At 39.2% G+C, this 18,198-nt stretch overlaps 1 protein-coding gene and 1 long non-coding RNA gene across 6 annotated transcripts in view; one reads left to right on the top strand and one right to left on the bottom strand.

The window, feature by feature from the left end:
* Window positions 1–18,198, bottom strand: part of CDK14 (cyclin dependent kinase 14) — a 722,239-nt gene that overhangs the window by 28,565 nt on the left and 675,476 nt on the right. The window contains exon 15 of one of the 5 annotated variants that reach the window (XM_038556757.1): window positions 12,642–12,766. The exons of the other annotated variants lie outside the window; for them this stretch is intronic. The gene's annotated coding sequence lies outside the window, so the exon portion shown is untranslated. Of the gene's footprint in view, window positions 1–12,641; window positions 12,767–18,198 lie in introns of those variants that run through there. 5 annotated transcript variants of the gene reach the window in all.
* Window positions 5,203–15,356, top strand: LOC111098748. The gene is made up of 4 exons (XR_005369366.1): window positions 5,203–5,280; window positions 5,874–5,917; window positions 9,193–9,306; window positions 14,699–15,356. It is a non-coding gene; the product is annotated as an uncharacterized LOC111098748 (long non-coding RNA).

The raw sequence follows: 18,198 nt of genomic DNA, 5'->3' as shown, positions 1-18,198 counted from the left end.
TCTTCTCATTGTAAACGTTACAAAGGAGCAAAAAAAGGCAATGAGACTCACCCATAAATCTACTTGGTCAAGAGAACAACACTGTTAATGTTTTGCTTATATTTTTCCTATTTCTACGGACATATGAGTATATTTTAATTACCAAAATGGGGTCGTACTATACATAGCTGTTTTGCAACCTGGTTCTTTCACTTAGTGAAAGGCATACAGGATATTTCAGTGTGTCATTAGATATTACTTTTATGACTCTTCAATAGCAACTGCATTATTATTTAAACTTTTCATTAAAACTAAGTAAGCTCCTTGAAGGCAGGAGTGCTGTGAATTTGTGATGCATTCGGCATCTCAAGCACCTAGCAAAGCATCTTTCATGATAAAGACTGATAATGTTTACTGGGGGGTGGGGGGACATCTGTTCCACATGAATTAATCATGTGGTTGTGTTTTGGTATCTCGGCTCACAAGGAGAATCTAAAGACTGTGGATGTATTCTAAATAATCCTATTACACAGTTAAGGTAATGTTCATGAGCTCGTGGTATCTGAGTACAATAAAAAAAATTCAAGGATAGAAAGCTGTATATTTAATGACAATATTGGATAACATTGATTTCTCAAATATATAATTCCAAATCCAAATCATACTGAACTCTTGCCCCAGCCTCTTTCACGTTAGGTTAGCAGCAAGGACAGGAATTTAAAAAGTCGGGAAAGCACATAAGAACTCCAATGAGTTCTATAACCACTGGACATTGGTGAGGTTCTTTGGGTTAGGCCCAGCTATAGGGATGTGCAGAGGACCAGTGTCCTACATGGTCCTGACTAGCCTTTGGATAATACTTACTGTTTGGCATAGCTGGGAGGAAAGTGAATTTGCCTACATGGATAACTTTGATAACTTTTATGACACTAAAGTAAAACAACAGTAAACAACAACAAAACCAAAACCCTTTTCAAGATTATAGGGGAAAAACATTTGCTTTGCATTTCTAGGATTGGAATGTTACCATTTTAATAGTCTTCAACCTTTTTTTTTTTTTTTTGCTTGACTATTCCATAAATGTTTTTGTTACACTATATATTCTTCTGTGCATTTCAAAGTTGAAATAGGATATCTTTATCATAAATGTCAATGATAGCAATAGATATAATGTTTGGCTTATTGAAAATATTGACATTTTAAGCTAAAGATTTTACATCATTCTTTAAAATGTACATGAATGAACTATTCTTTAACAGTTGGAAATTTCACATCATGTATTTTTCTTCTTATCTTGTACTTCCATTGCATTTTTCTAATAGAATTTTATCCTAATATGATGCATTCTTGTTCCTGCAATGTCTTTATTACTCTATCATAGTCTATAACATAAACATGTACAGGAATTTTAATTTAGTTACAAATTTCCCAAGAAAATTGATCAAAGTGATGAAATAGTACAACATTGAAAATAATTATTAAAAATAAAACCAAACTTTTATTGGAAATGCATCTCTTAGTGAGGTAGATGAAGGTGGCTTCCCTTCTCCCCAGGTTAGTTGATGCATCTGTGGAAGAAGTGTATTTATTATTAGAATATGTCTGGGTGCTTTAGATGAGAGGAGGCTTTCTGGTAAGTATAAGTGGATTCATCCCTTTCTTTGTTGCCTGGAGGTCTGTATGGCTGAAGACAATACTAGATTGTGAGAGGTCAGGCTGGGTGAGGGGATGCTTTCTTTGGTGAAGGGGAAGAAGGGCCATTGGGAGAGGTGAAGCAGCAGGTGTTCTGAAGAAGATGAATTTCAGGACAGAATAGGAAATTAGGAAAGAGTCGGGTGTAGAGGGGCAGATTCATCCTAGTTTGAAAACTACAGATAGGATGTTATCCATGCTTTAGAGGAATTCATAATTTGATGGGGACATATAAACTAACCAAAATAAAATTTTAGTGTGAATGCCATAGTAAGGTACAAGGTAAAAGAGCTAGAACAATGACCTTTTACCCAGAGAAGTAAAAAGAAAACAAAAGGTTTCTTAGGGGAATAAGTCTGAGAGCATAAGGAAGGAGGCATTTCCACACAGAGGGTCATAGGCCTAGGGAGCAGGAGAGGGGGACATATTTAGTACCCCGAGGGCCTCCATGACTACAGTCCTGAGAGGGTTTGGAGGGGGCAGTGGAGGGTTAGGTGAAAGATCAGTCAGGGCCAGATGATGAAAGGCTCCAGCCAATGAGAGTCTCCAGCCAAAGAGACTGAGTGGAACACTTCTATGCAGGGAGTGACTGATCAGATTGGTGTTTTCGAAAGAAAACTCTTTCAGCAGTGCGGAAGATGGATGATGGTGAGAAAGAGGAGTGGGGCAGAGAAACAAGAAAGCAGATGAGGAATAAAGAGAGCTCATCCAAGGACAGAAGATAATGTGGAATGTAGAAAAGCAAATGGACTTTAAGACAATATTTAAAAGGGCTGACAGACCATGGGGGCTCACTCGATGTCTGGTAGAGATAGGGCACATTATGGAGGGTGCTGAGCTCTCTAGTTTGGGCTACTGCATTGATGGTGATATAATTACTGGACCAGAAAGGGAATACAGAATCTTCCACTGAAGGTGGTTCTCATCATCTGACTTGTGTTTTTGTTTCTACACCACCTAACAGCAAATAAATGAAAAAGTTTATATCAGTGCATTTGACCTCACTAACTCAAAGTTCAATAACAAGTTGGTGCCTCTAGGCAGGATTTATTTTATTTTATTTTTTTAGGATTTTATTTATTTATTTATTCATGAGAGACACACACAGAGAGAGGCAGAGACACAGGGTGAGGGAGAAGCAGGCGCCCCATGAGGAGCCCGATGTGGGACTCAATCCCAGGAGCCAAAGGTAGACACTCAACCACTGAGATACCCAGGCACCCCTCTAGGCAGGATTTAAATTTTGTTTCATGATAAAATTTGTGGACTGTACCTAAATGACTCTTAATAATAAAACAACAATCTAAAATCTAGGCCAATTGTTGAAAATAATAGTATGCATTAAGAAGAAAACGAAACATATTTTTAAAAGATTAAATACAAAATGAAGTTTAGTCAAAGATTAAAATGAGGCAGTTTGGTTAAAATTATATAGTGTCAAGAAAGTTAATTCCATGTGTCATTATGTGTTTACATTTCAAAGGAGACTATAGTTTAAAGTGGTATCTTCAAAAAAAGATTACAAAAGTTATTCTATTTACTCAAAAAAGCAGCTTGTAGCTCATATAACAACACTAGTCATGTTAGCTGTGGAGATAAAGCCTGCTTCAGTTGGGAAACCACTTAAAGAGAAGAGTTCTGGAGATGAATGGTGGTGATAGGTGTGCAACACTGTGAATATATTTCATACCACACTGAACTGTACACCGAGTAATGATTAAGTAGGTAAATTTTACAGTAAAAAAGATGTGAAAAAATTGGATTAAAAACCTGGGGATTCAGAAACACGTTTTTTTTTTTAAAGTTATTTGGTTATAATATAATCATTTAAAATCATTTTTCCTTTTTATTTGGTATATTCTTCATTGTAACAAAATAAATACAACCCCTCCCCAATTGTCCCTTAAAATAAGTATCTTTATTTTTCTTTCTCTTTCAAAAAAATCAAGATCAAGCAACTAAAATTATTTTTGATTAACAAACCAGTTTTACTAAAGTGAAATGATCTAATTGTATCTTTCCACTTAAAAACTGTCTTCCTATGTGGACAGTACCAAGGCTTTTTTTTTTTTTTTTTTTTTATTTATGATAGTCACAGAGAGAGAGAGAGAGAGAGGCAGAGACACAGGCAGAGGGAGAAGCAGGCTCCATGCACCGGGAGCCCGACGTGGGACTCGATCCTGGGTCTCCAGGATCGCGCCCTGGGCCAAAGGCAGGCGCCAAACCGCTGCGCCACCCAGGGATCCACCAAGGCTTTTAATATCATGGTCTTTAAACTACTCTAAATGTTAGTTTATATTAGAAAACCTGCAAATGTCTAATGCATATTATCTTTTAGACACACACACACACACACACACACGATCATTTGTTTCTGCCATCATCAGAACTAAAGGGTAAATTCCAGCACACTTCGTGGACTCATCCACGATACTGAAACAAACACTTGAGGCAAACATTGTCTCTGTATATAAAACATAATACATATGTACATAGCTTTAAAGAGCCACAAATTCTGGGTAGAAACATACCAAAATGAGCATTTATCATTATTGTTAGGTCTGTGATGAAGTTTGACTCCAGTCCTTTCCGTATCCGTGAACACACAGGGAATGAACAACTTATCATAACATCACTATTTGACCTCTAAGGAACAGCTCATGTCATCACAGAGCAAAAGTGCTGGCGAAACATTTATCTAGATGAAAGACCTCAAGCAGTTAACCTGCTCAGCAGAGGCAATGCAACCAGGCAACAGGATAATGACCTCTATCCAAATGTGGAAGGTACATCAATTTAATACCCTGACAGCTTGACAAAAGATGATGGCAGCTCAGCAGGAAAACATTAGCCATGATAATGCAGGGTACTGTATGTGAAAAAGAATGAATTATAAAGCACAATGCTATTTGGGCCGAGTGGGGATTTTTTTTTTTTTTTAACCAACTTTATATTTAGGATGGTAGTCATGCCTAAAGCCTCCTTCCATTCTTTACCTGAAGAATATCCTGACAAAAGTAAAAAGGCAGTGTGGATTAAATTGATAGCTTAAAAACAAATCAAGTTTCCTAACTCACCCAGGAGACGCTGCTCATCATTTCTGGCAGGCTTGTTACTTTTCGGAGCGCAAAAATCTGGGTGATGGCAAACCGGCTGAATCCATTTGAAAAAGACGGGTAACTCAAATAATACGTGTGGACAAGACCAAGGCTTCCTGTGTGATGTTATTTTGTTTTGCTTTTAAAGACAGAAGGTAGTTGGCGCACTTTGGGGGTGCTACTGATCTTCAGCTCTAGAATTTCCCCACTGCAAATTCAGTTTAAAAAAACCGTTTAATTCCAGAGTGGTAGCATGATCATGCTTGTATGTTTATTCAAGGACCTTTACTCTGTGACAGGGGTTCAGCCTGTGAGGTTTTCTCTACACATGGCAGGCAGCTGTCAGAACCAGTGTGAGGGGTCAAAGGGCAGCCCGGCTGCTCTGTTAAATCACGGGGTTCCATCAACATCTCAGAATTCCTGCCGAGTGGGAGCTGGGAGACCACAGATTAGAGTACACTGGAGTGTGTATATTAGGTCACTCAGTGTCTATCAAAGCGATATCACGCCGGTGAGCTGTACAATAGATTTTACTGTGTTCTGTTCAAAGAAAATGTAAGGAAAGTGGACATGTGTGTAGCAGACCACAGCTGAACACTGAATTCTTCTGGTCTTTAAATGGATGGATTTATTAGCCACAAGATGAACGAAGAATAGGGGCCCAATCAATAGCTTTGGAAATCATGCAAAGCTGGTGGTTTTATTCAGCTCTTGGAAATGACTGCTCAGCTGATGCTGAACCAGTAAAGGGGCTGCGGTGGAGGCCTGGCCCAGTGGAGGTGTGGGTTATGACTGTGGTCTTGGACTATGAACCTGTTTTAGATCTTGGATGGTCACTTCACCTCAGCTTCATGAAACTTCAGTGTCCTCATTTGTAAATTGGAAATAATCCCTATGCTATCTACCTCCCCAAATGCGTAAACAAAAATATACATTCCTAAATGAGAAAAGACTTCTAAAAAATTGAAAGGAATGCAGCAGAATGGTAAAATGTGTGGTATTTAAAAAGGGAATGTAATTTGTGTTAATGAATTATTTGGTCTACATATAAGAATGGAAAATGCCTACCCCTTCAATACATATGTTTAATTCCTTTTTTAACAGGGAAAAACATATGATCCACAAGGAATCATGTAGTCTTTAACAAGGTAATGGATATAAGGTGAATAGCACCATGGCTGACAGGTAAAGTGAAATTTTAAAGAGCTTAAACATTTTGTTAATATTTTATTTCCCAATTATGACTTCTGCAAGGGCTTCCCTGACGGTAATAAGCATACATCTGAGTTTATATTAATAAAAATAGCTAACACAAATTAAAGGTTTACTATGTGCCAAGCACCGCTCTAACCACTTCACAAAAGTTAATTTATCTAATTCACATAACCATATCTAAAGTGGCCCCATTTATCAGCTTTGAAGCTCAATCACCATCTTACAAAAAATATCAGATTCTTCATGATGATCTTCTTTTGGGCTAAATATATCTTCTAATCTTATAAAGTGTGAACAAGCTAACTACCTTCTACAAAATGGTATTTCTTATCTGTGAGAGACATACTATTCTCTCCATATTTCTTTTTTTAGATGAGAATATTATGCCCCAAGAAGTTAAATGCTTTGCAAAGCAACCAAGTAGCTGACCCAGGATTCACACACTATACTGCTTCTCTTTGCATCAGAGAAGTCCAGAGCCCCATTACCTAGGGGCAATGTTGTCACATCCCCTTGGCCAACCTGAGACATCAGGTTGAGATCGAATTAGTTACCCAGAAAATAGCCCTAAATGCAACATGGCATTGAGAGTAGGTTCACATTGGAGCCATGGTCCTGTCTACATGATAGAAATCAGCTGGGAAGTGAATTGCTCGCTTTAGTGTGAATTCAGCAACGGCCACCATGTCATGTTCCCTCAGGTGAACTGTAACCTGGAATGTACTCGTAAACATTCGCCACCCTGAATGCAGAAGATACCATATCAAACAAATGTGGGTCTTTGTCTTTTCTTTTAAATTAGAAATACTTTTCATCATTGTTTGGAAGTAAGTCCTTGAAGATCTTTAAAAGACAGTAAATAAATTCTTAGATTGAATTCCATTTTGTCTGTTTGTTACTGGATGACAAAAGAGTATAGAATACAAACAGGCATATACAGAGCTGCATAGAACAGCTTTGTAGCTTTCCCTTCAATAAATTCAGAGATTGTCTTTGTATACAGTGACCTTTTAGGGGGGATTTAAAAAAAAATCAAAAGACACAGTACAATTTGTCTATACCAAAGACCCAATTATAATTCTCAGGCTCATCTTTTATGGTGACTTCTCAAAATTGAGCTTCAGTGAGCAAGAACTGAAAAATATTCCTCTTTTCTGAATTATACTCTCAAGTGAAGTAAGGATCTGGGTGCTTCCTTTCCAGCCCTTGTGGATGAATGCCCTCATTGGTGATTGATTCTTTAATGAGCTTCACCAGTAGGCCCAGGAGCACACAGGCTGCCCAGCTCTCTAAATTTTAATAAGTAATCACTTCAGATGCAGATTGAGCTGTGTTGTTGGGACAGGTCAGAGAAACCAGTGAGTATGAAAAACAAAAGCTGAAATTGAGATGCATTTACAAACACATTCCCACATACTCAGAGACCTTACAAACAGATAGGGAAAATGCCAAATTACTTGAATGGTAAAACCAGCCCCAACCATCCATCAGCTTCTAGGCTAGATCAACATCTTATTAAAAAATATAAGGCTCTGTATTGTGATCCTCTTATGGTTAAATTCATTTTCTAATCTTGCAAAACACGGATGAAAAGGCATCCAACCACCTTCTATACACTATAATTTCATTTCATAGATTTTTGTCATCAGGAGGGCAGCTAAAACCTGTTAGATTGCTTTAAAAAATTAATTAAGAGGCACTTCAAGTTCAGCCACTTTGCAAGGCCATCCTATTTATTCATAAATTTTATTAATTCCGAAGCCAGTTGCTCCTCAATGGGTGTATTTATGTTCAACTAGGTCAGGTCCACTGGGATGATATTTGGTCTTTCACGGCAGACACACAGGGCCTGTATGGGCAGCAGGCTCAAGCTACCAAACATACTTCCTTTCCTAAGATATGACTACATGAATTTATTACACTTTTGTGAAAAAAAATCTGTATAGAAATCCAGATATGCGTTTCACAAGTCTCTCTACCTGAGACATTCAACACATAAGGCTGTCAGTAACACATCGCTTCCTGATTAGGGAAACAGGCATTTGGCACACAGTTCATTTGTGATGGTTTGTGGGGCTTGGTCGAGTTAATAGCGAAGGGCACTAACAAACATAAGTAGAAGGAAAGAGTGAAAAGTGCTCTTTCACATTTTGCTCTGAAAGTATGCGCTTGTTGACTAAACCTACACATTTTCAAGCATGCTGCAACAGAATAAAATTTAATAAAGACTGCACTAAAATCATGGATAAAAAACATTCATGCTTATATTCCTCAATAATGCCATGACTGACTAACATTGAGAATGGTGATGCTGTAGAGAGAACTTTAAAAATAAAAACAAGGCAGAGGCAATTAACTTTAAACTGTTCAAATGCATGTTAATGGTTTCATTTCTCCCATCAGAAAAGGGGGTGCCTGGCTTAGTTTGAGAACTATTTGAGCCATCCCTAGTTGATGGGTAAACATGTACAAGCACTTGGGATGTACACTTTCTTGGCTTTCCTGCTTTCTGGTTTGACTCGGGGGATGGGATGAACATTATTCCTTTTTGAAACTTATTAGCCAGAATTCCACTGATGACTTAGCACAGAATATTAGAGATCTGGAGACCCAGAACTCTATCCTTATTTTAGAGAAAGGGAGCCAGAGGCCTCATGGAGATTAGGTGACATGCTCCAGGTCACAGCTAGTTGGTGATGAGGTTAGATTTAGCCCCAAACCCATGTCTTTGGACTCCTAATATGGTACTCATTCACCCTATCACCGTAAATGTGATGAAAGACAGATAAATGACACCAATTTCTTACAGTTTCTATGTCAGCACATGATTATTAGATGCTGTTGACTCTGTGAGTTCTCTGAGGTTAGAAGAAATGTGCTGCATCCTAAATGTCACAGGCCTGGAAGTAATCAAAAGGAAGCTGGATGTTAGCTGCTACTCTGCATAATGCTTGCAACATATCTGTGGTCGGTGGCAATGTGTTATTAGAGCTTGGGTTTTGTTGCGACTGTATGAACCAAGTCGCACAGGGAACGCTGAAGAGTGATCACAAAAATACCTTTCTTTCCCTACTGTCCCTCAAGCAGCAGGGATCAAATAACTGTTTCTCGGCTGTCTGTCGCTTAAACAAAAATATCTCTTTCACTCTACATGTATCTGTGGCAAGTTGGAGTTGCTTTCCCTTCTATGTTCTGTTCTATTTTTCAGACCCCAACGTTGGATCACTGGGGGATACTGGGACTAGAAAGGACCTGACATGATGTTTTACAAATTTATCTTGGATTCCTTCAGGACGTCACAGTTTGTGTTCAATAACAGCAGGTAGCGTAGAGCGGGCAAGCAGAAAGAGGTCTGTGATTGGATTTGGGGCTTGCAGAATCAGCGACCTGATATGAGAAGGGCTTTCCATTCCAAGTATGGCAGTTTCCATCCATATTTTGGGTCAGCTATCATGTCTACATTGCAATAATGGTGGGTTTGATTCAGCGGCAACATAGCCCAGCCTTTCAACATTTGTCTAGGAAATCACAGATGAGACTTGGAGGGGATATATGGAGTCCACTCAATTTTCTAACTGCATACAAATCCCCCAATTCCTTTACCCTGACTCTGGTCTGGCCGCTTACCTGCCTGGCATGTTTTTTAATCTTACTTTGCTCTAGTAGCTTCATGTGTAAAATGAGTATAAGTAACAACAGTACCTCTCCTTTAGGGTTTTTCTGGGGATTTAATAAGTAGTTCTAAGTGCAAGACTTATATAGGATCTGGCATCTAAGCATTGTATAAATACTAGTTATGATAATTGTTATTTCTACTCCACAAAGTTAAGACTTCCTCATAGTTTTGGATCTCGGTTGGCTATAATTACTTTCACATCAGTGAAGGAATGGCTTGTGAAGCTAATGGACATCATATGGCTAAACCGTAACTGATTCAACCATTCACCTCTTACTGGACATTTAGTGTGTTTCCAACACCCTTCTATGCAGATAATGTTGTATGCTATCTGCACTTCCTGAAATCCATCCCTATAGCATCCCTATGATGTAGAGGTTCTTAATATTGCCATTTCTCAAATGAGGAAACTAACACTTAGACAACATAAATACAATATGATCACGCAACTTAAGTGTTACTTGCAAGACTCAGGCCCATGCTTTTGGATCTCAAAACCTTAATGAATTCCTTATGCATGTTCTTATCCAAAATGATTACAATAGCAACTAGTCTGTGCACCTAAAGTCGCAAACTCCATTTATCTAAGTTATTCCTTATATGAACCACTTCATTCCTCGATAATTCAGAATAACCACGGTGTTATTTTCCTCTTGGGCCTAAACTCCTCAATTTTAAACCCTCGGCCTATTATGAGGAATACTTACATTGCTAACTCACCGCAGCTTCATAAAACCTTGCGCTCTTCTAAAGAACCTAGACATCTCCTTCTACCAATTTATTCAAGACTGTCTAGACCAGCAGGACATGGGGTGGGCATGAAGAACAATTTCAAGGACCCAAGAAGGCAATATAATTACATTATAGCAAGAAGATCTTCTTCACTTGCTTTAATTGGCTACAGGCTTGTACAGCACATCTGATACAATTTGACTACCTTGTTGTCAGGGGGAGATTGTCACTAGTGGGAGCAGTGTGCATGAATCCCACAGGTGTTACTTTTAGGAACATACAGATCCATTTGTTTTTTTTTTTTTTTTTTTGAAAACAGAAATGATAATTGATGAACAATTGTGTAACTATTTTTTTTAAAGATTTTATTTATTTGAGAAAGAGCAAGAGTGGAGGGAGGGGGAGAGGGAGAGGGACAAGTAGACTCTTCACTGAGCAGGGACTCTGATGCGGGGCTTGATCCCAGGACCCCTGAGATCACAACCTGAGCTGAATTCAAGAGTCTGACACTTAACTGACCAAGCAACCCAGGTGCCCCTATGTAGGTATTCTAAACACAAATTTGTGTTATTGTACGTACAACATTTCCCAGAGAAGGAAATCTGGAGCGGCTTTGGCACCGCTACAAGTCCAAACTAAGGCTGTCCTCTTGGACTACGTGTCTCTTCTCTAGGAGGGCCTCTAACCATAATAATGGCTTAAATTTATAGATCACTTACCACATGCCTGACATTATTCTAAGTACTTTCCATGTATTAACTCCTTTTAATTGTCATGACAACCCTGTGAGGTATAGTAATTATTATCACGATTTTCTTGCCCATTTCATGGAACCATTACGAGGAACCAGAGGCGTGGAGAGGGTAAGCAGCTTCTCCAGGTTACGGAGTCTGTAAGTGGTCAGGCTGGGATTTGACCCTGGCAGGCTGACCCTAGGGCTTTTGCTGTCTCTAGCCTAGGCATACTGGTGCCCTGGTCTCTGGCTCCTTCCTCTTCCTCCCTCTCAGCCCAGTTCACGGTAACCTGCTCCCATTCATCCTTCCCATTTGCTTTTCAACTGGTGCTTTCATGGGGCTACTCTCCAGTTTGGACTCCTCGCTGTCCTGCCTCCTCCCTTTCCTTTCCTCTCCAAAAAGTCTTCCTGCCTCTTCCATGAGCCGTTCCTCGGAGGGAAGAGAATGTCAAGGTATCACTGAAATGACAATAAAATCACTTCCCTTCAACATAAAGCTTAAATGATTGCTAGGACAGCATGGAGAAGAAATTTTAATTTAAAAAAAACCCCAAAAAGGTACTTATTAATGCAAATATGTATTTTTAGACAAATGGGTGCTAGAAGAGAACACTGCACCCAGTACAATTTCTTTTTTTTTTTCCCAGGACAATTTCTTATACATACATGGGGCCATAAATAAATACGTATGTAGTAACTGAATGAATGAAGTCAACTCAGGACTGTGGGATTTGAACAGAAGCTTTTGAAAACCTGAACTTGGATGTTTTTGTTGGATTCTTTTAAGAAGATGCTCTTTGGCAAGAAAGACCATTTTGTCAGGATATATATAATCTAATGTTTCCATGTGTTATAACGTCCTCCATTGAGGGTTTTCCAGCAAGTCTGTCCACGCTAATGCCACTTGCCTGCCAAAGAAGGCAGTGACTGTTCTCTTTTATGTGCCTCTCTTTCACGAGTTTTTAAAAAAATAACAAACATTTCAGATACCATGAGAAAAGCTAATCTTTCTTAAGTATCAAGCTTGGAGAAGGCAGAATGGCTAATTTGCTTCTCAACTTCAGTGAAGATTTTTTACTTCAATGCTATATAAAAATGCAGTTACATTTCATGTTGGCATGCCGTTTTTGAACTGTTATTAGAAATTACTGATACACAAGTTTAAACAACTGAGACCCATATTTTATTTATTATGTTCTGGTTATGAGGGGAAAAGCCAAGAAGACTTAGCAGTATCTATAGCTTCGTTGTTTTAATATTCGGTTTAACTACTTACTTTCAAATCATATATTAGATTTTAAAAGCCATCTTAGGCTCATTTGGGTTCTTCTGTCTGCTTCAAGCTGCTCTGAAACAGTAATGGTAAGGATTTATTAATAGGAGAGTATATAATTAAAATAATGAAGAGGTTGACTGACTCGTTGTAAAAGTTTGATTTTGGTACCTTTGCTCCACAGCTGTTTTAGGATTAGTCCATCACAAAAAATAGCTTGAGCCGTTACCGTGAATCAAAATACAAAGTTATTTCTCACCGTGCTCTGGTATTGCAGAAAGATGCACTGCTCTGAGCAATAAATCTTGCATTTCAGGAAACCTCACCAGTCAGGTTAACTGTAAATTATACAGCAAATGTCTTGATTTCTAAAAGAAGTAAATTCAGTTTTTCAGCATTATCTTCCACTCTTTCTAAGAAACCCACCATGTAGCCATCTGCCTTGTGTGTATCCTGGCCATCCTTGGATCGATTCTGCGCTGGGGCAGCTCCTGCCTGAACCCTCTCTGCCCATCTATTCTTTTCTAACTGACAACATCCATAATCCTACCAACAGGTCTAGATTCAGATCAAATGCTGCCTCCATTACAAGTGGCCCAGCCAAGAGCAGGGTCTCCCCTTTCAGGATATTGACATTGATTGGACTTGTCTTTCCACGGTTTATGTGGGCCTCCGTCAACCTGCTCGACAAGACTTGAATCCCTGTGGGTTAGGGACTCTGCAGACAGTAATTTATCCTTTGTATTATATATAAATTTCTAAACTGCCCTCAATCAAATGACAAATGAATTGTAAATTCAAATACTTTACTTAAGTAAATAAATACTTAATGTTTATGATAGGATTATAAAACAAAGAAGTATGGATTTGTTATGTAAGACCTATCAGGATAACTGCCTTATTGTGTCATGATACGTTGTAGTCTAAAAACCCATTAACATCCCTGTATATAAGTGGAGTTGACAAATACACTATAATGAAGAAAATGAAAAAGGAAATAGCCAGTACGGGGTATAATAAAAGGGGGTTGAAATAAAGAAAGTCTTTAAAAATATATACAGTATATGGTAAATATTTGATTCCCTATAAACCTGGACAAGTAAAATGAATGGATAACCAGAAACTAATGTGGGCTATAGGTTTCAGTCATCTGTTGAACTAAACATTTCCCCATAAGCATTTATGGCCACAGGTTTCATATGTGAATTCGTTTCCCACCCCTGTCATAACACACCTTTATATGTATACTACCCGGATGGTGGCTGAAAGCTTTTCTGCTCTTTAGATCTCGGTAAAAATGCAATTCCTCAGCCCATAAAAGTCCATAATCCCCAAGATTTCTATAAATTCTGGGGACAGGGGTGATGCTCATGCTGCCATAGCCCTGGGGTCCAGCACTCTTCCACCTGCCAGGACCTGTACATTGAAATTCAGCTTACAATAGACACTGTTAGTGGAATCTGCTGAAGATTTGGGGAAGGCAAAGCCAAGAGCACATGGTCTTATGCCACCCAGATGGCTCTTTCTTCCCTATTATCTTCTGCTTTTTTGCTATTTTCATTTTCTCCATCCTGGATAATGTAATGCAGGGTTTTTTGTTTTTGCTTTTTGTTTTTTGTTTTTTTTTAAGCGGAATCTTGGCACCATCTCATTCTGCCAACCAAGGTGGATCTCATTTCTAAATGTAACCTTTAATCATTATTTCTTCAGACAAAAGTTAGGCTTCTTGAGACTCATTTTGATCCTAGCTGTTAAATACTGTAAACTCATGCATTCAAAAACAAGTATATGGCCAAAAAGCTCAAAACTAGAGAGGAGCCAGGAGTGCATCTGACCTATTGCTCTGTTTCCACAGCTCCCTCACCACCTGTGACTGAAGTTACAGGTGTCCTATAAGCACCACCATAGGCATATTCCAGACTTTACCCATCAAGTTGAATTGGGAACCTTCTGCTCTAAGCTGGTAACTCCAATTTTGATTCCACTGCCTGTCTTCTGGATTTGTGCTCCCCTCCGCCCACTCCTGCACAACTCAGACTTACATCCAAATTTGTTTCCTTCCCTCTCTGCTTGAGGCCACCATGCTCTTCAACCCACGAGGCGGTTTCACTTTCCTTGCTCCTGCCTGGCATCTACTCCCACGCGTATAGACAGCAAAGTTGGGACACATCTTTAGATAATTTGGGCTTTGAATCACTGCCCTATGGGTAATTGATAATTAGATCTGTTTTAGATTCTAGATCTTTCCAAGTTTCCAAGTGTTCAAGATTCTAATGATGCCGAGTTATTCATCTCTACAGAATGCTCTCTTGCTCACCACTGAGGGACGAACAGAAGAGGCAGAAAGGCAGTAAGTGACTACACCTGAGAAAGAAGCAGCAGACACTAGCATTACCACGTGGTACGGCTCAGTCAGCAAACCCAATCTACAGCGGGGATGCTATCAGATAGGAACCCCAGAAGGAGCCCATCTCATACCTTCCAACCACCTTCAGTTTTTTCTTGGCAGCACTGTCCTTACAATTTGTTTTTAGTTAGAAAACACAGTATCCTGTGGTCATGACACCCAGCCAACATTTTCTCTGTTTCCAGTTAAGGGAAATATAAAGATGCCAGAAAATATTTGCCCAAACAGTGCTGTTTTTCATTAGAAGGGTACTTTTAGAGCCTAGTTACTGCAATATCAACTCTGTATTGTTCTATTACCACAAAGCATACAATTGAAATGGGCATTTTTTTTCTATTAGCGGCATATCACATTTGTTGGGTATTAAAGAAAGTGTTTACAGATATTAAAAGTTTTTGTCTTTCTGGGAAAGGCACATCATTGAAAATGTAATACAATTTCTATTCTCTTTTGGAGTCTTGAAGTTTAAGAATGTAATTTTTCTGAGTTGCTTCAAGATAGCCAGCACATTAAATACCTCCCTCCCTCCCACTCCGCCCCACACCTCATGACCTGACTATATCTAAGCTGGAGAAAGATGTTAACCCTTTGCCTGTCAGTTCTTTATCTCTGACAGGGCAGCACAATCACTCACAATATATACCTACCCTGGAATGGCCTCTCATGGTCCTCCTTTCCTACAGCAATTTTTGATATAATGTAACTTATCTTGGAAAGGACACATTACTTTGCAGAGAATACCACTCAGGAATTAGAGAATGTTCCCTATTAATGGAAATTAAAATGCAAGTTGTGGCCAATTCCACAGTTCCAATGTAACAAGTCTGGATGTGCCATGCCTAACTGTGATGTCAAAAACTTCTATGTTTGGCAAATGGCTATCGTGAGAGAAACAGGATGTTTCTTGGGAGCTGTGGACCTCATCATGGCTTTGGAAAAAAATAGTAGCATCACAGATGGTAAGTGCCAGACCAGATGCTGCTGTGGCTGTCATGAACTCCAGAGGGATGAGCCAGGCAGTCTAACCAAGAGTGCTCATGGTGAGGTGGGACTCCACACTGAATTATTTTTGGATGACAAGGACAGTAGCCACCACTTATTGTTTCTTCATGGCCTGCTTGAGGTCAGCATAAGGGAGTGTTGAGCACTTTCCCTGAACCAGGCAAGGACTATTCTAAGTGCTTAGGTGGATCATCTCAGCCACTCTTCAAGAAATGGGACTATGGTTACTATAGCTGTCTAGATGAGGAAGTGGGGGCTCTGTTCTCAAGGCCACAGTCAACATCAGAACCTGGAGAGTTGACTCTGAAACCAGAACTCCTTCTTCTTCTTCTTCTTTTTTTTTTTTTTTAAGATTTTATTCATTTATTCATGAGAGACACAGAGAGAGATGCAGAGACACAGGCAGAGGGAGAAGCAGGCTCCCTTCGGGGAACTTGATGCAGGACTGGATCCCAGGATCCCATGATCACGCCCTGAGCCAAAGACAGATGCTCAATCACTGAGCTACAGTGAGCTTCAAGTGCCCCTGAAACCAGAACTCCTAATGGCCATGCCACAATGCTTGAGGCCTCCCAGGTAATAGGAAGTACTTGACATCTCTCCTCTCTCCATGAACAAGTACTTGACATCTCTCCTCTCTCCTCTCTCTCTTCTGTTGTTGGAAACAACACCTTTGTGAGATCAACGTTGCTATCCTTACTAGGAAGTAAAGAAAACAAGCCTCTGAACGTTTTAGGGACTTGCCCCTGGATACACAGTGAGAAATGATGCTGCTGCAATTTGAACCCAGGTCTGTATGAATCTAAAGTACAATGAGAAGCACCATGTGGCTTCTGAAGAACATGCTATAGTGAGCCCGTTGCTTGTCATGCATCAAAGCCAACTGTAGCCAGAGTTTAGGTGCTCCTATCCCCAAATTTCAGGGGACATGAGATCTTTTTAGCGAGAAATTGCCTTTCATACTTTATACAACTTTTCTTCTCATACAGAAAACATGAAACATGTGACACAGCAATTTCTCCTATGAACATCCTCCTCCATCCTAGGCTGGACCCCCATTCAAAATTCTCTGTCTACACGTTTCCCTGTTTGAAATGTTTTTGAGCACTTAAGATACCTAAGTCACTAGGGTAGAAATTAATCACTGGAGACATGTAATGCACAAAATATGGAAATGATAGCTGCTTAAAATAAAATATAGGTTGTATCATCCAAATGAAGGCCGATCCAAAAATGGCATGTTAAACCACTAACATTTCCTTAACTGCTATTTATTTGCATATTCTCTAGTTTTGTCTACGGCGTTTTCATGGGTCTGCTCATGCTCCAAGCGCTCGGCATGCCAAGAGCTCAATTCTGTATAAATAGTTTCAAATGCACAGAATGTGATGGAAATCTCATTTGAAACCATATGGCCTTTCACAAATGCTCCAAATGGCCACTACTCAAAGGTACAAGATTTAAAAAGTAATCCTGCCACCATTAAAAATATATGAATAAATAAACGATGGCAATGACTTCCTTTTCCCTACTGGATTTGTGGACGGATTGGGGAGTATGAATTGCTTCTGCTCTGTGGCTGATTTTCAGTTCGGATAACTCATCTTTATTCATTTCCTTTCAGTCGTGATGAGCCATATTGAGAGCAGCTGTAGGCAAGAGAAAAAAAAAAGGATCTCCTCACTCCCTCCTTTAAATCGTTGTCAAACAGCCGTTATAAAGAATCCATCTGGGCTCAGTTCTTTGCTGGGCACCCAAGAAATAATAGAAAACAGGAGAAAAAATACCAGTTTAAGCTGAATCTAACAAAGAGATTTAAAAATTACCCAAACACATGTTTTGGGGAAAAATCAACCTCAAGATGATTTAGTGCAAAGTCAGGTAGACTAGGCCTAAAAGTAAAAGTATATTTCAAATTAAATACAAAACCAAATCAAAATAAAATGTACTTTAAAGGTGGTGGGAATACCAATAGGCAGGTAACTGGTAAGGAAAGGTCTGGTAGCAAATTCCAGTAAGAGTTATAAAGTTATTTTTTTTTTTTTTTTTTTTTTTTTTTTTTTTTTTAAATTTTTTTTTTTTTTAAATTTTATTTATTTATGATAGTCACATAGAGAGAGAGAGAGAGGCAGAGACATAGGCAGAGGGAGAAGCAGGCTCCATGCACCGGGAGCCTGACGTGGGATTCGATCCGGGGTCTCCAGGATCGCGCCCTGGGCCAAAGGCAGGCGCCAAACCGCTGCGCCACCCAGGGATCCCGAGTTATAAAGTTAGAAGGTGATAAGTGAGTGTCAATCAGCCAAGACTTAAAATGTAATAAGAGCGAAATGATATGGGAAACAACTTGCACGAAGTGGAATGAAATAAGAAATGATTTACATTAATGACTGA

Source organism: Canis lupus, chromosome 14 (genome assembly GCF_011100685.1).
Source record: "Canis lupus familiaris isolate Mischka breed German Shepherd chromosome 14, alternate assembly UU_Cfam_GSD_1.0, whole genome shotgun sequence".
Taxonomy (NCBI): domain Eukaryota; kingdom Metazoa; phylum Chordata; class Mammalia; order Carnivora; family Canidae; genus Canis; species Canis lupus.
Note: the sequence above shows the minus strand (reverse complement) of the source record. Positions and strands in the feature narration are given on the sequence as shown.